This window comes from Bombina bombina, chromosome 6 (genome assembly GCF_027579735.1).
Source record: "Bombina bombina isolate aBomBom1 chromosome 6, aBomBom1.pri, whole genome shotgun sequence".
Lineage (NCBI taxonomy): Eukaryota > Metazoa > Chordata > Amphibia > Anura > Bombinatoridae > Bombina > Bombina bombina.
Genome location: NC_069504.1, coordinates 981320140 through 981342450, shown reverse-complemented (window position 1 = coordinate 981342450; position 22311 = coordinate 981320140). Strand labels below are relative to the sequence as shown.

Sequence of the window (22311 nt, the reverse complement as noted above, 5' to 3'; positions counted from 1 at the left end):
AACCACTAGTCCTAATACCTCTAAACCACGATCGCAAACTAACAATAAACTATTAAAGATCTAAATCGCCACATACCCACCGTAAGTCGTTAACTATTAACCCCATGCCACCACATTCCCACCTCAAGTCGTTAACTATTAACCCATATGCCGCCACATACTTACCGCTACTATCTAACTATTAACCCCAATGCCGCCACATACCCACCGCAAGTCGCTAACTATAAACCCCTATGCCGCCATATACCCACCGCAAGTATCTAATAATTAACCCCTATGCTGCCACATACCCACTGCAAGTCGCTAACTATAAACCCCTATGCTGTCATATACCCACTGCAAGTTTCAATCTATTAACCCCATGCCCCTATATTACCCACCTCAAGTATCTATTAACCCCTATGCAAGGGTTAGTGACTTCCTGTCTGTAGGTGGTTAGTTAGGGACTGAGGGGAAAACAATAACTCAGTGATTAGAGTATAGTACTTAGGTATACATTTTCAGTGAAACACCTTGCATGTTTTTCCCATTTTTAGGTGAGTTAGCTGGGAAATAGGTAAAGCATGTCAATTGCAAATGTTATCTACACCTAATGCTTTATTTAAATAGCCTATAATAATTTTGGTGTATAATGCCCCTTTAACTTTGAATGCTAGAGCCATAAAATCTGAGGGTGGATTCTCTTACCCCCCTCTAACCCAAAGAGCCTGGTTTAGGAACCTGAGTTGATTTCTCCATCTATATAGAGCGTAAAATTACATTAAAAAATGTAATTTTCCAGAAGCCATTTTTTCTGAAAGTGCGTGAGTGACCCAGGATCTAAATCCCAATCCTCCTTGAGTGGGAAAACTTATACATTTGCTGGATTGTGAAGGCTTTCTGTTTTAATAATTTTAACTTTTAAAAACTATATTGCCATGTGTACCTGTGTATACTTTTCTGTAATCTTTTTATTGTTAATGCACTGTGACCATTTTTGTCATAATAAATATTACTTATTATAGTTTTGGCTTTCGTCTTAACATCTGAATTCATGTTACCGAAGAGACTGGTACTGTGTTATGAGATTTTTTATCTGTTAGTCTGGGTTTTTCTTTAGGATTTCCCATGTAATAATCTTAATGTAGTGGCAGCGTTTAGACTTATAAATATAAATAGTGGAAGGTGATAAACAAGGTGAGGTGGTTGTGACATTATGTGAGAGATATGTTAAGCGTTTCAAAATCAAATTTTACTTATTGTTTAAATGTACATTATTTATACTAAGACACATATAAACTGATTCACAACTGAAATAAAGCAAAACACCATCTATTATGAATGCGCAGAAATGAATAATTCTGCATTTGTTATAGAAACGAATGCCCAATATGGCCACGGAACATTTGACTATTTTCTGCGCCGGATTTATTAGCGAAAATGGGGAAACATACAAATATTTGTGCAAATCTAGATATTTGTGTGTTGCAATTTCACACTAATAAATGCTGCTCCGCAAAGAACACAATTCTGCAGCCAATTTCTGCATTTGTTTCTATAACCAATGATGCATTACAAATGTCTGCACATCTCTACCATATATACTGTATATTTATGTTAAATAGTATAAGCATACATTAAAATGACCCCTTCCATATCCCCTCAGACATTGTATGTTCGCCAATCAAGTCATGTCCTGGTGGTAAGTGCTGAGAACATGCAATTGTCCCTGCACATCGCCTTTAACCCTTTGAGTGCTAATGAGCCGTCACTAGCACTCTCCCATCTTGAGGGAGATCTGGGGGCTCCCACCCGCTCCTACCCCGGCTATCATGCCTGTAGAGGGACAGGCATCGCCAGGGCATAACGTTTTGTGCGGTGACGTCACGCGCAATGATGTGATGACGTCACTGCGCAACTTTATTAACAATTTGTAAATACAAAGTATAGGGAAAAGGGGGCATGCTGCTTAGAAGCCTGTATCTCAGGCATCTAAGCAGCTACAGAGCCCCAAGACCCACCATTGGAAAGGTAATCGCATAAAAAATAAAAAAATAAGTTAAAACATTTGTTTTTCACAAAATAAAAAAATAAAAAAATAAATTAAATCAGCTTAACACCCAGGTGGGAAAGTGCTTAGCTTGGTTAAATCCTTCACTACTATTCCTTTCAGAGAAGAACTTTACGGATAATTTCTAGCATTTTTGCTATCACTCCGTTTAAACAGAAATAGAACCTTGTTTTTTTTAATTTACCCGTCAAAACTATATATATATTTTAAGTAGATAACCCAAGGTATTGATCTAGGCTTTTTGGTATATTTCATGACAACATTTTCTGGCCAAATGCGATCATATAAAAAAAATAAAACTGTTTCACAAACTTTGGGGTTTCTCACTGAAATTATTTACATACTGCTTATGCAGTTATGGCACAAAAGATTCTATAAGCTTCTCTGGGATCCCCTTTGTTCAGAAATAGCAGACATATATGGCTTTGCCATTGCTTTTTGTTAATTAGAAGGCTGCAAATTGCATCTGCGCACCACACTTCTATTGTTCCCGGCAATGAAAGGATTAATTAGGTAGCTTGTAAGGTTAATTTTTGCTTTAGTGTAGAGATTACCCTCCCACCTGACACTTACCACCCCTTGATCCCTCCCTCATCCCTTCCAAACAGCTCTCTTTCCTCCCACACCCCCACTGGTCACCACCATCTTAGGTACTGGCAGACTGTCTTGCAGTACAAAGAGTTAAGGCTTTTTTTTTATGAGATTTTTATTTAATTTTTTTTTAATGTTTTCTGCAGTGTACGATCTCCCCTTACCCTCCAACCTCCCTGATCCCTCTCAAGCATTTTCCTAACCCTCCCCCCTCTAAGAGTGTCCACCCTCTTAGGTACTGGCAGTTGTCTGCCAGTACCTATAAAATGCCTTAAGATAGATTGATTTCAATTTTGTATTATTTATTTATTTGCTGTAGTGTAGTAGTAACCCCTTCCCCCCTCTGGTGATCGCTAGTTAGGGAGCCCCCTACCCCCATCCTACCCTTTTTCTGTAGTGTAGCTCCCCATCCTTTCCTGTCCCTTTATTTTTTTCTGTAGCGTTTGGCCTTCCCACTCCGCATCCCTCCCACCTGCTGGACCGCCCACCCACCTCCCAGATTCCCTCCCATAACTCCCGCTGGCACCAGCAGATGATCGTTACAGATGGTGACAAACACAGTGTCACTGTCTGTAACGATCTGGCATCTGCCCTCATATGGAACAGCAGCTCAGGAACTGCATCTCTCGGCGGTAACTTAACAGCCAAGACTGCTGGAGCTTCCTGCAGCTCCGATGTGTGTATATATATATATATATATATATATATATACATTGTGCTGTACGATAAGCAAAGTACCGCACAATATATATATATATATATACGTCTTTTGGCTAAATGGGTTAACAGCACTTACTCCCATGTTAGAAACTGATTGACAGACATACAATGGCGGGTATAGCAAATAATCTCTAAAGGTTGTAAAATTACATGCTATAATTTGTTAGAGCATTTCATTTTAATAGTAGCGACCCTGTACCTTTATGTTTTCAACCTCCAAAAAGGAGTTAAACACATAGTAGAAGTTCCACTCTGGACCAACAGAGCACTGCTGGTCCCAAGTAGAAACTGCCGCTGACCTAATCAGTAGGGCTATTCGCACAACCCAGCTGTGTAACTAGCACTGCTGATCATGTCAGCGTTAGTTTTAGCTCGGGACCAGCATTGCTTTGTGGATCCTAAGTAGTACTTCTACCATTTGTTTACCCCATTTGCAGGGGTTAAACACATAGATGTGCTAGGTCACTAGTATTAAAATTACATACTCAAACAAATTACAGCTTGCCATTGTTTAACTATAATGGCCCTTTAATACATTATCACTGAAAGAATGATAAAATACATGTGGGGTCCATGTTATTTTAGATGCTAAATTTCCGGACTAGATTAATAGATGCCTTTGAGGTTGCTGAGGGTATTCTCTATGAATGTGAGTTTATTATATAGAGGAACTTCCTAGCATTAACATCTATAGCTGTATGCTTGTTAATTATATCTAGTGCATGAAATAGAACCTATTTATAAGCAGTAAAAAACTAATTACAGCCGTAGCAGCTCGCTTGAAACATGGTAAATGTAAATGTTTGTGTTTTCTTTCTTTTCTTCTTTTAACTCCCATCTGTTTGTGTTGTAACTTTTGGAGGTGTTTTTATGCCAGTATCCTTTACAGTGGAACTTGTTCTATGCACCAAGAAGTGATTGATTAACAGATAGATTATAATGTAGCGTAACTCACAACTCACAGATGTGAAGAGGGTGGGGACAAATTTCTTAAAATTGTGCAATGTTCTAGTTGCAATGATGTGACAATTTTATTTCCGCACAATATTAATTTTACAAATATATTTTATTGAATCTACGCCACTGTCTAATAAAATTCACTTATTTGAAAAATCAAGTTAAATTACCAGAGGAAAGCAACCAGTGACACTTTTACTGTATTTTTTTAAAGGAACATGAAACCCACATTTTTTCCTTCCTGATTCAGATAGAGCATGCAATTTTAAACAACTTTCCAATTTACTTCTATTATTGAATTTACTTAGTTCTTTCTGTATCCTTTGTTGGAAATCATACCTAGGTATGCTTAGGAGCTGCGGATTGGTGGCTGCACATATATGCCCCTTGTTATTGGCTTGCAAATGTGTTCCGTCAGCTTCCAGTAGTGCATTACTGTTCCTTCACTAAATGATACTAAGAGAATGAAAATTTAAAATAGAAATAAATTGAAAAGTTGTTTCAATTATATGCTATATATCATTTTGCTTTTTATGTCCCTTTAAATTGGCAATTATTGGAGGCGGAGCCTGGGGAAGCCAAGTAATGGCTGCGTGATTGAGAAGCTCCGGGCAGTACACAGAGCATAAGGGCTGATATGCTTGAATAAACTTGGAACACTTGACCCTTATTCTACAGCACGCTGACCGGAGCAACTGGGGAAGCAATTGCACTCACAAAAACTGGCCGCGAGAAGCTCCGTGTGGCAAGAGAACAAGCTGGGACTTACAGCTAAGTGCGGTGAGTGAGACATCATGGCGGACACCCACGTGGGGCGGCTGAGACGGCGGTCTCTAAGATCGCAAGCAAGGGGATAAAAGTAACTTAAGGAGTCAAACAATAGGAACGGTCAGGCATATGACCAGTTTTAAACCCCGCTAAAAGGGATCCCACACAGCCTAAACGGCCCCATAGTTTTGCAGCGCACTTGGCCTGAAATGAAAAAAGCAACTCTCAGTCATTAACCCTCCTGGGGGATATTAAAAATAACGGTGACAGCCCCTGTCTACTAGCAGACCCCAGTTTGAAACTTTTGGCAAAGAAAAGTGCAAAACATGTATTGAAGGTACATACAGAAAAGAAAACTTTTGGGATAGATTCATGGATGCCCTATAAATGCCCTGATAGTACAGCAGTGCTTGCACACAACCTGCTCTTTCAATATAAGGCGGATATTCCTGCGGAGACAATACCCTGAGAAGGGACAAACCAATAAGTGACACAGTTGCTAAGATCTATATCCTTCTGTCAAAGAAAAAGGGATTAAACAAAGAAAATTATAGACATTTAATTATAAGATAAGAGACCCGCATTAAAGGTAGTGCACTGTTAACATGGCTGCCAGAAGAAATATAAAAACTGCTGCAGCAGGAAAACAAACCACTGCTCCCATTTTCTTCAAAACTAACAGAGGTGAAAAATCACCAGAGCAAAATTCACCTAGATCAGATGAGGAGCTAAGTGCTTCTGCAGGGTATACATCAGAATTGAGCAACCAGACGCCATTAACAAGGGCAGATCTAGATAATCTGGTGTCGAAACAAGACATATCTACAAACTTTGAAAAGCTACTAGAAAAAATGGAGGTCCTGCAAAGTACAGTAACCAGCAGCTTGACAGAATTCAAGAAGGAGATTGGAGAATTGGGAGCTAGAGTGAATACACTTGAGGAAAATGGCGACGCCTTAGCAGAAGGTTTAAATGAAGTTATGAACCACACAAGTGCTCATCAATATGAGATAGAGGAAATTTACGACAAACTTGAGGACTTGGAGAACCGAAGCAGACGCTGTAATATACGGCTGAAAGGAGTACCTGAATCGGTGAACCCCAAGGAACTAAACACATATTTGCTCACCCTATTTCAGGGTATAACCGGCACAGATGAAGATAACAAATTCCAGATAGAAAGGGTTCACAGGGCATTGCGGCCCAAACCCAAAGGTGATGAACCACCACGCGACATCATTATCAGGATGCTCAGATATCAGGAAAAAGAGGAGATCCTAGCAGCCGCACGAAGACAACCCACATACAAGCATCAGGGAAATGTGGTGCAGTTCTTCCAAGATTTGTGCCCAAGGACATTACAGAGAAGGGGTGCTCTTAGACCCCTCACTTCACAATTAAGGAAGGCTCAAATCCCATACAGATGGGGCTTTCCATTCGCTCTGCACATTAATTGGGAGAACAGGATGATGTCCATTAGAGATCCGGAGGAGATTCCAGAAATCTGCAGACGCTTAAAATTGGAAGTACCAGCTCTTCAGCAACTTAAAACGCCGACAAGTAACGATGAAAGGAGCAAACAGATTGCTCAGAAGAGATGGTCTAAAATTCCTGAGAAGAGGAGGAAAACATGAAATCTCTTGATGTTGTCTAAAAAAGGACTCGAAGTATAGTTAAAACCAAGCTGCAGAAGGAGAGTTGGAGCTGTAAAGAGCTCCGCTAACAGACTCAGTTTACCAGGCTCTGAGGGAAAAAGCTTGGAACTCAGGAACTTATGCTGAACTCCGGACAGATGAGTATAATATAATGCTATCCAAATTGTTTTGTTTATGTTGGTTGTTTGGGGTTACTGTTGCAAATATGGGATATACAAATGTTGAGATATACGTTAGGATGGTGGGCTCAAGATTTTTGATGGACACTAATAAGACTCTACCATATATAAGACAGACATTACGAGATGTATTTGAAAATCATGCAGATGTTAATGGGATACTGTATTGTGATTCCTAGAAGGGGGTTATGATTATTTGAAGCAGTCCTAGCACAAAAGAGGGTAAGTTAGTTAAATGGGGGGGAATAATATCAGCCTTTACTGTTATTCAAATTGTATGATGGAACACTGTTACTGCCTCTGAAGTTAATATGTGGCGAAGTATCGTTACGTATGTGAAATTTATTGTTTGTTTTTTATGTTATGGTTTTTTATGTTATGGGTTTAACCGGGGGGTGCCAGTTAGTGACGGGATAAGTGGAAATGCTACGGGGGAAACGGGATGTGACAACAGAGTAGGTAGATGTCACGGGATACATAGCCACTCCTATATACTAATTAACTGTTTCAGGATAGCGGAAGAGGTAAAAGGAAAAGGGGAGAAAATGAATGATAATGGCCCATAATTTTATACTCCTTTCACACAATGCAAGGGGCCTGAATACAGATATTAAAAGAAGGACAGCAATGTCTCAGTATCTGAGATCTAATGCCAAAATAATATTTCTACAGGAGACACACTTTGTTTCCACAAGTATTCCAGGGTTTTGGTCACATCACTTTCCAACACACTATCATGCTACAGCTGATTCCAAGAAAAGGGGGGTTTCAATTTTGCTGCACAGAACACTAGACTTTGAGTTGGAAAAAGTGACTAGAGATAGGGAGGGGAGGTATGTAATAGTCCAGGGCTCACTACAAGGTACAAAAGTCACACTATGTAATATATATGCCCCCAATGAGTCGCAGAATATATTTTTCACAGAGATATCCGCGCTTCTTACACAGTGGGAACGAACTAGATTGATAGTAGCTGGCAACTTCAATGTTAATATGTCCTCTTTCGGGGGACTAGATATTCAAACAATAACAAACAAACAACACAGACATAACAGCATAGTTAAATCAGTTCGCCATTCTCTGGAGGAACAGGGGTTGGTAGACTCATGGGAAGCTTTAGGCTACTCGGATCACGAGTACACTTACTACTCGCCAGCACATAAGACATACACCACACTAGATTATATTTACGTTAGTCAGATTTTAACACCCAATCTAGTGAAATCAGGTACTCAGGCTTGCGTGTGGTCTGACCACTCACTCATATACCTTGAACTTAAGGGACTTATAAACTTTACTAGACAACGGACATGGACATATGACCCGACCTTATTGAAAAAACCTGAGATACTTAGCAGAGTTCAAAAGGCAGTGAATGATTACTGGGAACTTAATGTGGACTCAGTTGATAACCCTCTGGTGACCTGGGCTGCTCATAAATCTGAGTTGAGGGGAGTGTTGATCAAAGAAAAGGCTATAAGAAATAAGCAAACGACAGCACAGACTAAAACTTTACAGAGTGAGATTGAACACCTAGAGAGGGAACACCAGCGTACGCTGTCAGGTAAAACATATAAAATCTTAGTTAATAAGAGAAAGGAATTAGCTAAAAGATTAAATGATTCCTCAATTAGAGCTGCAGTAAGGCTGAAAGCCCACTATTATGTATACGCGAACAAGCATGATCGATATCTAGCAAGAAAACTCAGGGAAAAAAATAAATTCTTCTCTATCCCCAAACTTATAACTACAAAAGGTGAACTTACCTCGAACCCGCAGGAAATAGCGGACAGCTTCGCCCACTACTATGATCAATTATACGATGGGAAAAAAGTAAACACGGGTATAGGGGACATTCAAATTTCTGAATTCTTAGACAAGGCCGACTTGAAATCCATAACAACTGAGGACCTTGAGACTCTTAATGCGAAAATAACAATTATGGAAGTATTGGGGGTAATTAAAGAATTAAAAGTAGGTAAAGCGGCGGGCCCAGACGGGTTGACGGGTGAATATTACAAACTCTTTAAGAAAGAATTGCTCCCCCATCTGACTAGATTCTGTAATGGGATCATGGAAGGGCGGGAGATACCTGAGGAAATGCTTAAGGCCAAGATTATTGTAATTCCAAAAATGGGAAAAAATGCAAAATTGTGTCAAAACTATAGACCTATCTCCCTTATTAATCACGATATAAAAATTTTCGCTAAAATTATGGCCAATAGATTGAAACAGATATTGCCCTCCTTGATACACCAAGATCAGGTAGGTTTTGTGCAGGACAGAGAAGCCCCAGACAATGTTAGACGAGCGCTCACCCTACTAGATTATTTGAAGGCGAAAGGAACTCCAGCTCTACTCCTGTCACTAGACGCGGAGAAAGCGTTTGACAGGGTAGACTGGAAGTTTATGTTTAAGGTATTGTCGGTCATGGGCTTTCGAGGTGCCTTCATAGAGGCATTAGGCAGTATATATTCAAGACCGACAGCAGTGGTGGGGGCAGCGGGATATCTGTCAAGACAGATAGCCATTATGAACGGAACACGGCAGGGATGCCCGCTGTCACCGCTTATTTTTGCAATCTGTATTGAACCGCTGGCAGCCTGTATTAGGAACACAAAGGAAATCTCGGGAGTGCAGATAGGACCTTCAGAGTACAAAGCGATGCTGTTAGCAGACGATGTCTTATTGACGATCACCAAACCGATGAGCTCGTTGCCACAACTCTATAGAGTTTTGAATGATTTCTCGGAGACCTCAGGATATAAACTAAATTCCGATAAGTGCGAAGCACTAGCACTTAATCTACCGCCACATACTAAAAAAACAATTGAATTAAATTTTGCATTCTCCTGGGCAAAGTGCTTTATCACCTATTTAGGAATTAAAGTGGGTGATAACCTAACGGACCTCTACAAATTGAACTATACCCCAGTTTTCAAAGCTATTAGAGCAGATTTGAGGAAGTGGAGAAAAGGTAAGTTCTCTTGGTATGGGAGATTAATGTCTATTAAGATGAATGTCCTTCCTAGACTGATGTACTTGTTCAGAGCCATACCGATTGGCATCCCTTTGCCAGAACTTGAGACACTACAAACAGATATTTTGAAGTTTTTGAGGGGAGAAGGTAGACCGAGAATAGCCTCACATTTGCTGAAAATGCACAGACAGGTAGGGGGAGTAGGGGTTCCAAATTTAGTGGAATATTATCAGGCCTCAAGACTGGCGCAGACGGCTGTATTAGGTAGACAAAACAATGGATTAGTGTGGCCACGGATAGAAGCAGAGATTGCAGGTAATTCAAAAGCAGAGGATATATTATGGGATTTAGAAGCAATAACCAAACCAGGGGAATATAGATCGCCAATAACACTAGAAGCAATTAGGCAGTGGAATAAGATCACGAAAGGGCTGCGGTTATGTAGGCCAAACTCATTGGCAAGACCTGTCAGATTCCTACTGCCAAACGAATTAAGGAAAATAGTCGATAAATGGGCAAATAAGGGGCTGTATAGGGTGGCTGACTTTTTTTCTAACCTCAAGCTACTTTCTTTTAATCATATTAGAGACCAAATAGAGCCGGAACAGCTACACTGGTTTGTATACCTGCAGATCAGTTCAGCGATTACAACGTACATGTCAAATAAGCAGAACACCCAACCTACAGAACTCGAGAGAATGGTAATGGCGACCTCTAGAGGGAAAAAATTGATATCTAGGATATTTATATTAATTCAGAAGGTTAAACGCAATACCAAGCTAGACATGACAGAGAGATGGGAGAGGGACACATTAGAGACGTGGGAGACGGATGAATGGAATGAACTGATGCTAAACTCATACAAAGGATTGATTAGCGCAGACATGAGAGAAAACTGCATAAAGGTGATGTTTAGATGGTACCTGACACCAGAAAGGACAGCGCACTTTGCCACAACGCTAAATGGTAACTGTTACAGGGGATGTCAAAAAAGGGGTACATTTAGGCACATGTGGTGGGATTGTCAGGGAGTACAGTCACTGTGGAGGAGACTGTCAGAGCTGGTTAGCAATCTGTTAGAAGAAAGAGTATCTCTCACGATCGCACAGGCATTACTTCATGATAGGGTGAAACCATTCAATGCATCAATAAACAAGTTCATCAAAATCCTCTGCACTTGTTTGAGAATTTGCATTGCCCGACACTGGAAGGTGGGGGTACCCACATGGCAGGAGGTGGTGGGAAAAATAACAGAGACGTATACCATGTCAGAAATAGCGGCGTGGTCACAGGGACAGCCAGAGCAATTTCAGAAGGTTTGGTTCTATTGGTTGCTGAGATCAGAACAATGTTTGAGATAAACTGGAATATGATAGAAGAGGGGAAGAAAGGATCAGTTAAGGAAGATCTAAATTTAGCCCTAGTAGTCGCCCATGTAGTTATCCTCTCTGCAGAAGCAGATAGCAACTATATATAGAGTCATAGTATGTTAGTTAATAGATTTAAACAACACAATACTGGCACCTCCTGGGAGGGGGGAGGGTTCTAGTTGGGGAGGGGGGGGGGAAGGGTATGTTATTAACTGAAGGTAATTAAAATACACAGGTTGGAGTGGATTGTTTGGAGACCTAAAGATAATTAATACTATGTTGCCAAGATCCACTTTTATCAAGAATGTTAAGATCCATGCTTTAAGTTGATGGTTTTCAAAAATACACCTGTACAACTATGCTTTTATGAATGTATTTGTTTCTGTTTTGACCTTGAAAATTGACCAATAAAAACTATTTCAATATAAATTGGCAATTATTGTTTAAAGGGACATAAAACAGAATGGGTTTTTTTAGAATTAAGACAGAGCAGACCATTCTAAGCAATGCATGCTGGGAAGTTAGCTGAACACACTAGGTGAGCCAATGAAAAGCGGCATATATGCAAAGCCACCAATCAACAAGATCTCCCAGTAGTGCATGTTAGCTTCTAAGCCTACCTAGATATGCTTTTCAACAAAGAATATGAAACGTCTAACTTATTAGATAATATAAGTAAATAAAAAAAAAATAATAATTGCATGCTCTATCTGAAATTTTGACTTGTTCCTTTAATCAGTTTGGTATACCTTAAAACCTTTATGCCTTCCAACCTCAAATCCAGGCCAGGTTTCCAGGATGTTTTTAACCCCTTGAGTGCTAACGACGGCTCTGAGCCGTCACAGAGTTTCCCACTCTGGTGCTAACGACGGCTCAGAGCCGTCGCTAGCACTCTCCCACATTGAGGGAGATCTGGGGGCTCCCACCCGCTCCTACCCCGGCGATCGTGCCTATGAAGTGACAGGCATCGCCGGGGCTTCATGTTTTGCACAGTGACGTCACGCGCAATGACGTGATGACTAGTGATATCCGCCCCCTATTCGGCATCATTGAGTAATATTTTGACCCTGTACCTCACAGTCAGCAGGCACATTCCAGATAATCAGCAGCAGACCCTCCCTCCCAGACCCTCCTACCTCCTGGACAGCATCCATTTTAGATTCATTCGGAAGCTGCATTGTTAGTGAGAGGAGGGACAGTGTAGCTGCTGCTGATTTAGTAGGGAAATCTATAGCTAGGCTAGTGTATTCAGTGTCCACTACAGTCCTGAAGGACTCATTTGATCTCTGCTGTAAGGACAGTACCCCAAAAGCCCTTTTTAGGGCTGCTTTTTTTTTTTTTTCCTGTGTAATCTAATTGCAGTTGCCTGCCTGCTAGCGTGTGTGTCAGGCTCACAGTGTATACTGTGCCCACTTGCCCAGTGCCACCACTCATATCTGGTGTAACAGTAGTGTAGATTTAAAAAAAACAAAAAACTTTTTTGACTGTGTTAAATAATAGCAGTCAGTTTCCTTCACACGTGTGTGTTTAAGTGCCTGCCTGCCAGGGCACAGTGTCACCCCAGTGCAACTCATATCTGGTGTAACAGTAGTGTAGATTTAAAAAAAACAACACTTTTTTGACTGTGTTAAATAATAGCAGTCAGTTTCCTTCACACGTGTGCGTTTCAGTGCCTGCCTGCCTGCCTGCCAGGGCACAGTGTCACCCCAGTGCAACTCATATCTGGTGTAACAGTAGTGTAGATTTAAAAAAAAAAAAAAACACTTTTTTGACTGTGTTAAATAATAGCAGTCAGTTTCCTTCAATCGTGTGCGTTTAAGTGCCTGCCTGCCAGGGCACAGTGTCACCCCAGTGCAACTCATATCTGGTGTAACAGTAGTGTAGATTTAAAAAAAAAAACACTTTTTTGACTGTGTTAAATGATAGCAGTCAGTTTCCTTCACACGTGTGCGTTTAAGTGCCTGCCTGCCAGGGCACAGTGTCACCCCAGTGCAACTCATATCTGGTGTAACAGTAGTGTACATTAAAAAAAAAATACAATTTTGACTGTAATAGATTGAATAGCAGCTAGTTGTCTGCAAGCGTGTGTGTCAGGCCTACAGCATCTACTCTGCCAACTTCTGCCAGTGCACAGTGCCATTCATATCAGTTGTCACAGTAGCTTGCACGCATATTACCACTAATCAGAAAAAAAATGACAGGCAGAGGCAGGCCACCCCGCAGGGGCCGTCGTGTTCGTGGTGCTGTTATTGCCTTTGGCCCTAGAATAATGCCCAGTGTTCAGAGGCCACGTACCCCGAACTCGAACATTTCTGACTCTGAGGACTCTACAGCTTCCGCTCGGAACCTTGACGCACCATCCTCCTCCAGCTTAGCTTCGGGCACCTCTCAAGTTACCACTCGCCCGCCTGCCGCCACCACCAACACTAGCACCACAGCCGCTTCACTTGATCTGTCAGAGGAGTTATTTACACATCAGTTGGAAGAAATGAGTGATAGTGATGCGCAACCATTATTGCCAGAGGATGTAGATAACAGGGATATGTCTCACTCAGGCAGCATTACACACATGGACGTACGGTGTGATGATGATGATGTTGTACCCACTGCTGCTTCCTTTGTGGATTTGTCAGATACAAGTGAAGCGGTTGATGATGACGATGCGTCCGTGGATGTCATGTGGGTGCCCGCTAGAAGAGAAGAAGAAGAGGGGGAAAGTTCAGATGGGGAGACAGAGAGGAGGAGGAGATGAGTTGGAAGGAGGGGGAGGTCGTCGCAAGGAGCTAGTGGCACAGTCAGACAGCATGCATCGGCACCCGGGGTCAGCCAGACAGCACGCCAATCAACGCATGCTGTTGCCACCACCAGAATGCCGTCATCGCAGAGCTCAGCAGTGTGGCATTTTTTTTGTGTGTCTGCCTCTGACAACAGCGATGCCATTTGCAACCTGTGCCAAAAGAAACTGAGCCGTGGGAAGTCCAACACCCACCTAGGTACAACTCCTTTGCGAAGGCACATGATCGCACATCACAAACGCCTATGGGATCAACACATGAGTACAAGCAGCACACAAACTCAAAGCCGCTATCCTCCTCCTGGTGCAGCATCTTCAGCCACGTCAATCACTGCTGTCCTCCTTGCCCCCTCTCAAACATCCGCCACTCCGTGTCTCGCCTTGAGCAGTTCCTGCTCATCTGCCCACAGTCAGGTGTCTGTCAAGGACATGTTTGAGCGTAAGAAGCCAATGTCACAAAGTCACCCCCTTGCCCGGCATCTGACAGCTGGCTTGTCTGAACTCTTAGCCCGCCAGCTTTTACCATACAAGCTGGTGGAGTCTGAGGCGTTCCAAAAATTTGTAGCTATTGGGACACCGCAGTGGAAGGTACCCGGCCAAAATTTCTTTGCACAAAAGGCAATCCCCAACCTGTACTCGATTGTGCAAAAGTAAGTAATGGCATGTCTGGCACACAGTGTTGGGGCAAGGGTCCATCTGACCACTGATACCTGGTCTGCAAAGCATGGTCAGGGCAGGTATATCACCTACACTGCGCATTGGGTCAACCTGCTGATGGCTGACAAGCATGGAATGCGTGGCTCTGCAGAGGAGTTGGTGACACCGCCACGACTTGCAGGCAGGCCTGCTGCCACCTCCTCTACTCCTCCTACTCCATCCTCTTCCATAACCTCCTTGGCTGAGTCCTCTTCTGCTGCTGCGTCTTGCTCCACATCAATGGCACCCCCCCAGCTCCCCAGGTACTATTCCACATCCCGGATACGACAGTGTCACGCCGTCTTGGGGTTGACTTGCCTGAAAGCAGAGAGTCAAACCGGACCAGCACTCCTGTCCGCCCTGAACGCACAGGTGGATCAGTGACTGACTCCGCACCAACTGGAGATCGGCAAAGTGGTTAGTGACAATGGAAGAAATTTGCTGGCGGCATTGAAATTGGGCAAGTTGACACATGTGCCGTGCATGGCACATGTGTGTAATCTGATCGTACAACGCTTTGTGCATAAGTACTCAGGCTTACAGGACGTCCAGAAGCAGGCCAGGAAGGTGTGTGGCCATTTCAGGCATTCCTACACGGCCATGGCGCACTTTTCAGATATCCAGCGGCGAAACAACATGCCAGTGAGGAGCTTAATTTGCGACAGCCCGACACGTTGAAATTCAACACTCCTAATGTTCGACCGCCTGATCCAACAAGAAAAAGCCGTTAACGAATATTTGTATAACCGGGGTGCTAGGACAGCCTCTGCGGAGCTGGGAATTTTTTTGCCACGTTACTGGACGCTCATGCGCAATGCCTGTAGGCTCATGCGTCCTTTTGAGGAGGTGACAAACCTAGTTAGTCGCACCGAAGGCACCGTCAGCGACATCATACCATTTGTTTTCTTCCTGGAGCGTGCCCTGCAAAGAGTGCTGGATCAGGCCGTAGATGAGCGTGAAGAGGAAGAGTTGTGGTCACCATCACCACCAGAAACAGCCTTATCAGCATCGCTTGCTGGACCTGCGGCAACGCTGGAAGAGGATTGTGAGGAAGAGGAGTCAGAGGAGGAATGTGGCTTTGAGGAGGAGGAGGAAGACCAACCACAACAGGCATCCCAGGGTGCTCGTTGTCACCTATCTGGTACCTGTGGTGTTGTACATGGCTTGGGGAAGAAGATACCTTCAGTGAGATCACTGAGGACGAGGAACGGGACATGAGTAGTTTGGCATCCAACCTTGTGCAAATGGGGTCTTTCATGCTGTCGTGCCTGTTGAGGGACTCTCGTATAAAAAGGCTGAAGGAGAACGACCTGTACTGGGTGTCCACGCTACTAGACCACCGGTATAAGCATAAAGTGCCTGAAATGTTACCGAATTCCCGCAAGTCGGAAAGGATGCAGCAGTTCCAAAATAAATTAAAAGTATGCTTTACACAGCGTATAAGGGTGATGTCACAGCACAATGGGAATCTAACAGGGGAAGAGGTGAAAGTAATCCTCCTCCTCCCACGACCACGCCGGCAAGGACAGGACGCTGTACAGACGTGTTGTTGATGGAGGACATGCAGAGTTTTTTAAGTCCTACTAATCGCCACAGCCCTTTGGGGTCCACCCTTAGAGAACGACTCGACCGACAGGTAGCAGACTACCTCGCCTTACCTGCAGATATCGACACTCTGAGGAGCGATAAACCCCTTGACTACTGGGTGTGCAGGCTTGACCTGTGGCCTGAGCTATCCCAATTTGCGATAGAACTTCTGGCCTGCCCCGCTTCAAGTGTCCTGTTAGAAAGTACCTTCAGTGCAGCAGGAGGTATTGTCACTGAGAAGAGAAGTCGCCTAGGTCAAAAAAGTCTAGATTACCTCACCTTTATTAAGATGAATGAGGGATGGATCCCTAAGGGACTGACAGTGGGCGATACATTCGACTAAAAAAGGCCTGATGAGATGAGCTGCCTTGGGCTAAAAATGGTCCACACGCTGCTGTATTTTATCTCTGAATGACGGATGACTTGCGTGACTTATCCACCACCAACTAGGGTTCAAGCCGCAATGTTTTAGGGCACTTTCTGCCTGGGAAACAAACATCAATTTTTCTGGCCACTGCAACAATACCTAATTTTTCAGGCATGTGTACATGCCTAATTTTTCTGGCCTCTGGTGCTGCACTGTGGCTTCAAAAACCAAACCCAAAAAAAAAGGCACATAACAGGGATTAAACTGATAGGAATAGTACTACTTAACACACCACTCCTATCTGGTGGCACATTAGATTGCACGCGCAGTGCCCCAAATTTGAAGTAAGAGGTCCGACCAAGCATCTTTTTCCATCTCCCGGTTCCTAAAATCGATGCCATATACACGTCCCCTAATAGGGGATGTAACAGGGATTAAACTGATAAGAATAGAACTACTTAACACACCACTCCTATCTGGTGGCACATTAGATTGCATGCGCAGTGCCCCAAATTTGAAGTAGGAGGACCGACCAAGCATCTTTTTCCATCTCCCGGTTCCTAAAATCGATGCCATATACACGTCCCCTTATAGGGGACGTAACAGGGATTAAACTGATAAGAATAGTACTACTTAACACACCACTCCTATCTGGTGGCACATTAGATTGCACGCACAGTGCCCCAAATTTGAAGTAAGAGGACCGACCAAGCATCTTTTTCCATCTCCCGGTTCCTAAAATCAATGCCATATACACGTCCCCTACAGGGATTAAACTGATAAGAATAGTACTACTTAACACACCACTCCTATCTGGTGGCACATTAGATTGCACGCACAGTGCCCCAAATTTGAAGTAAGAGGACCGACCAAGCATCTTTTTCCATCTCCCGGTTCCTAAAATCAATGCCATATACACGTCCCCTACAGGGATTAAACTGATAAGAATAGTACTACTTAACACACCACTCCTATATGGTGGCACATTAGATTGCATGCGCAGTGCCCCAAATTTGAAGTAGGAGGACCGACCAAGCATCTTTTTCCATCTCCCGGTTCCTAAAATCGATGCCATATACACATCCCCTGATAGGGGACGTAACAGGGATTAAACTGATGGGAATAGTACTACTTAACACACCTTATAATAACGCAGAGAGAGGCAATGCAGAGAGAGGAGTCTGAAGAAGAGGAGTCAGAGGAGGAAGGTGGCTTTGAGGAGGTGGAAGACCAAACACAGCAGGCGTCCAAACACAGAAGGCGTCCCAGGGGGCTTGTTGTCACCTTTCGGGGACCCTTGGTGTTGTACGTGGCTGGGTGGAGGAAGAGACCTTCAGTGAGGACAAGGAACGGGACATGGCTAGCTTGGTATCCAACCTTGTGCAAATGGGGAGTTTGCGGTTGTGCAAATGGACTGTTTGCGGTTGTTTGCGGTGCATTAAAGGGACAGTTGCAGGAGGGGCTTGACGAGGCGTCTGTGTTTGGCACGCTCTGTGATCCAGCTACACTCAGGCCACCGCCAGCTTATCCCAGGCCGTTGAGGCTTTACTTACCCTGGCCAGGGAGCCTGTTCGGCTCGGAGGGGTGCTCTTTCCCTTCTGAGGTGCAAGCTCAGGATAAGGAAGTCCGCCAGCCATTAAGACTCAGTGGCTAGAGTCATGGGCGGTGCAATCGGCACAGAAACAACTGTATCTACTGCGGCAGTGCTCCCAGAACCCCGGTGACTGGAGGAAGGCGAGGCAGCTGACCCTGTCTACAACAGACTCGAGTCCCAGGATAGGAGCGCTGTGTTGGCAATGCTGCAGTGAGGACTTCTCCTAACTCCGATTTCCACGCTGTGAAAAGGATTTCGGTCCCCCTCCCAGAACCCCAGGAACAAGGCTGTTAAGTATACTTTTATATCCTCTTTTTTTTTTACTTATGTGTCAGCCTGTTATGGGATAGGAGGTGGGACAAGATCGAAGTTAACCTGCTGCTTGAGTCCCAGGGGGACGTATGTTGCTACTTGAGGAATTGGCTATTAGAAAGCAGTGAAGGAATCTGACTTCAAGGGCTTCAAGAAGGAGTCAAGAGAGAGGGTCTCCTTATATATCAGTTGGTGATAACATCCCTCAACCTTTTCATATCAATCTATTACGCATTTATACAGTGGAACTTTCATCTTTGCAATTCGATATTAAGGAAACTGTGCTGTCTGGCAGGACAGGGGGTCTTCTGTTTTGGACTGTTATCCTTGCAATTTAAAAGTAAGGGAACTGTGATGCGCTCCCATGTCTGGTAGGACTGTGGGCTCCTTTTTTCAAGTCACATATCTGTCTGTTAAATACTCTGGATATATCACGAGTTGCTGGTTCAGGACTTAGCTAAATGTATCAAAGGGAATTTCTCTTTTGCCTGGAGCAGGGGATACCTGCAGGACCTTAGCTGCAATCTACATCTGCTGGGACTTGTGTTTAACGATTATAAGAGCCCTGGTTCCCCTTCTCCTTTATAGTTTATCTGTTTGATCTCATATCTCTGCTGCTGACATGATGTGTGACTAATGTTTGGGGAAGGCTAATATAAGGCAGTTGTATACTTAGAAAACAAAATCAGATTAAGTCACTATCTGTGTCTAGGTAAAGACTCCTAAAAGTATTGAAATTTCAGCGGCGGCCAGAGCTATATAGTGTTTGTGTAGAATCTCCTGCTATGATATGATTCCCCACATTAGCAAGTTATAAGAAGGATATATAGGAATATGTTATGCTACGTTATAATTTGTCTGTATAATATATGATCCATATGGGTTGTGCTATAGATCAAACTCAGTTCATTTATAGTATATGTGAAAAAAACTCACTGGTTCAACTTCTTTTTAGTAATAGGAGCATATATACTTTTCTATCTATAGTAATACCATAGTTAAGTCTATGTGGTGTATATAAAGATCCTAGGTCTAAACTGTTGGCTAGGATAATCTAACTAAACCATCTTTTTGTATGAGGGGTACTCTTTTTTCAGCTGGCTTCAGATTTTTTCAGTAATAGCTGGTCAAAACTGTCTAATATCACTGTGGAAATTGATTATCCAGGTTTCTTTTGTATTAGTTAGACATATAGTTGGTGACCATTTTGACATAGCGAATACTAGGCTAGAGTCTGCCAAACTTATTTGATTCAGAGTGACAGCAGTAAATATTGATCCCTTTTAGTCACATTAAATTATATTTTTTTCTTTTTTTTCTTTTTCTTTCACATATATAGGCACTAATACTATATTTTTTCTTTCCCTTTTTGCACTTATTTCTCTTTTTTCTTTAATATTCACTAAGTGCACATTGCAATTAGATCACACACAATCTTTTTTTTTCTTCTCTTTTTTCTTTCTTATCTCCCCTGCCTCACTCGGCAGCCTAACACCTTTTTTTTTCCTATTTTTCTTCAGCACCAATTCATTATTCACCTTACACTACTATTTGCTCGTACAACTCACTTTTGATTCTTTTTTCTCTTTTTTCACTTTATTTTTATGGATACATTTTTAGGGATCAGCAGGAGTGACTCTGGTACAATGCCACCTAAGAGTAAGGATAGAAAGCCCAGGACAAGTATTGGCAGCATAGAGACTGTCGCAACTGATTTTTCACCTGGCTGTAACACTCTAATTGATACTAATAACCTAGTCAAACAAATATCGGATTTATTTATGCCGCAATTTGAAGGAGTTAAAACAGAACTAACTACCCTAACAAATGAGCTTAAATTAGTATCTAGCAGACTGGGATAAATTGAAAATAGGATCTCTGATCTAGACGATTTGCAACAGGTACAACAATCCCGATTAAATTCTCAGGCCAAAAGTATAGAAACTATGCAATCCCGTTTAGAGGACTTAGAAGATAGGTCACGGAGGAACAATTTAAAGATTGTAGGCCTCCCTGAGAGCCCTGAGTTTTTAGATCTTATGAAATTTGTACAGAGCACTTTACCAGGGCTGCTCGATATGCCCCCTTCCAGCACGGAGATTATGGTGGAAAGGGTCCACAGACTGGGTACATATCAAAACAAAGAGAATCCCACAAAAGCTAAAAGGCCAGTTTTGGTAAAATTATTGAATTTTCAGGACAAGCAGAGAATCTTAGCATATTATAGAAAGAAAGCCATCGTAGAGTTAAATAAAGATCGTATTTTATTATTCTCGGATTTCTCTGCTGAAACAGCCAATAGGAGGAGAAATATGGCCCCATGGTGTTCAAAATTAATAATTGCAGGTTACCAAGCGACCATGATCTACCCTGCTAAAATTAAAATCTTTTCAGAAGATAAGGTGAATTTTCTGAATTCAGTAGAGGAGGTTAGAAAATTCTTGGAGAACAATAAAAACATAGTTGAATAAGGTATAGGCGTATATATCCAAGTTTGCCAGCTACTAGGTGCAATTTCTTATTTGACTTTATTGTACCGACCTGTCAGGATGTCTGTGTTTTTGTGTTTATCTTTTTATTTCTCTTTCTGTCTTATTTTTTTTCTTATTTTTTTTTTTTTTTTTTTTCCTTCTCTCTTTCCTCTTCTTCTGTTATGGATGCTCTCTCCTCCTCCTGGGGCTACTGCTATGTCCTGGTTAAGCTGTTGCATCTATTAATAGATTTAAGTGATACATTTTCATAGATGAAAAAAACAATTAGTTTATTATCCTGGAATGTGGGTGGGTTCTCCTCCCCTGCCAAGAGGAAAAAGATTATACATCATTTAAAAAGTTATAAATCAGATATTGTCTTCCTGCAGGAAACTCATCTGAGCCTGCAGGAGGCAGAAAAGTTAAAAATCAGTTGGATTGGGGAGGTGATTGCGGCACCAGCAGTTAGAAAAAAGAGAGGAGTTGCATGCATTTTCAATAAAAACCTTGATTTTAAGTTAATCTCGCAAGAGAAAGATGTGGAGGGAAGATATCTTATTCTGAAAGTAGAGATTAACGAGTGTCAGTATACGCTGTGTAATCTTTACGCCCCGAATGAATGTCAGCCACATTTCTGGGATGGGTTATACGCAAAATTAGTTAATTCCATAGATTCTCAACTGATTATAGGGGGCGATTTTAATAGTGTTTTTGTCCCTCAGCTGGATAGATTGAGAACTGGGGGCTCCTATAGATCAAGAAAGGAGGCTAAAATACTGACCTCCTTTTCAAAAGGCCTTAAATTAAAGGATATTTGGAGAATCCAATACCCGGACGAGAAATTATTTACATGTGAATCGAAAGTACATCGTACCTTCTCAAGAATAGACATGTTTCTAGTATCTGAAAGATTATTGCAATTAGAGATAAAAACAGATATTGGGAGCATAATTTTATCTGACCATGCTATTATATCTCTCTCTATCCAGTTGAGGAACAGGGGGGCCGGTCTTAGGGCCAAATTTTTCTTTCCTAGCTTTTTATATTCTAATATTCCCTTCAGAAATTGGCTGACTCAGAAATGGAAGGATTATGTACATCAGAACAAGGAATACATTCCTAAAACAGAAATATTTTGGGAGGCCGCAAAGGCCTGCCTAAGGGGGGAAATTAAGGCATATATGGTTAAAAGGAAAAGGAAGATAAGAGCGAGGGAAATT

At 42.3% G+C, this 22311-nt stretch overlaps 1 protein-coding gene across 1 annotated transcript in view; it reads left to right on the top strand.

Annotated features, from left to right (window-relative positions):
- Nucleotides 1-22311, top strand: part of FLT4 (fms related receptor tyrosine kinase 4) — a 276324-nt gene that overhangs the window by 146461 nt on the left and 107552 nt on the right. The gene's annotated exons all lie outside the window — the stretch shown is intronic.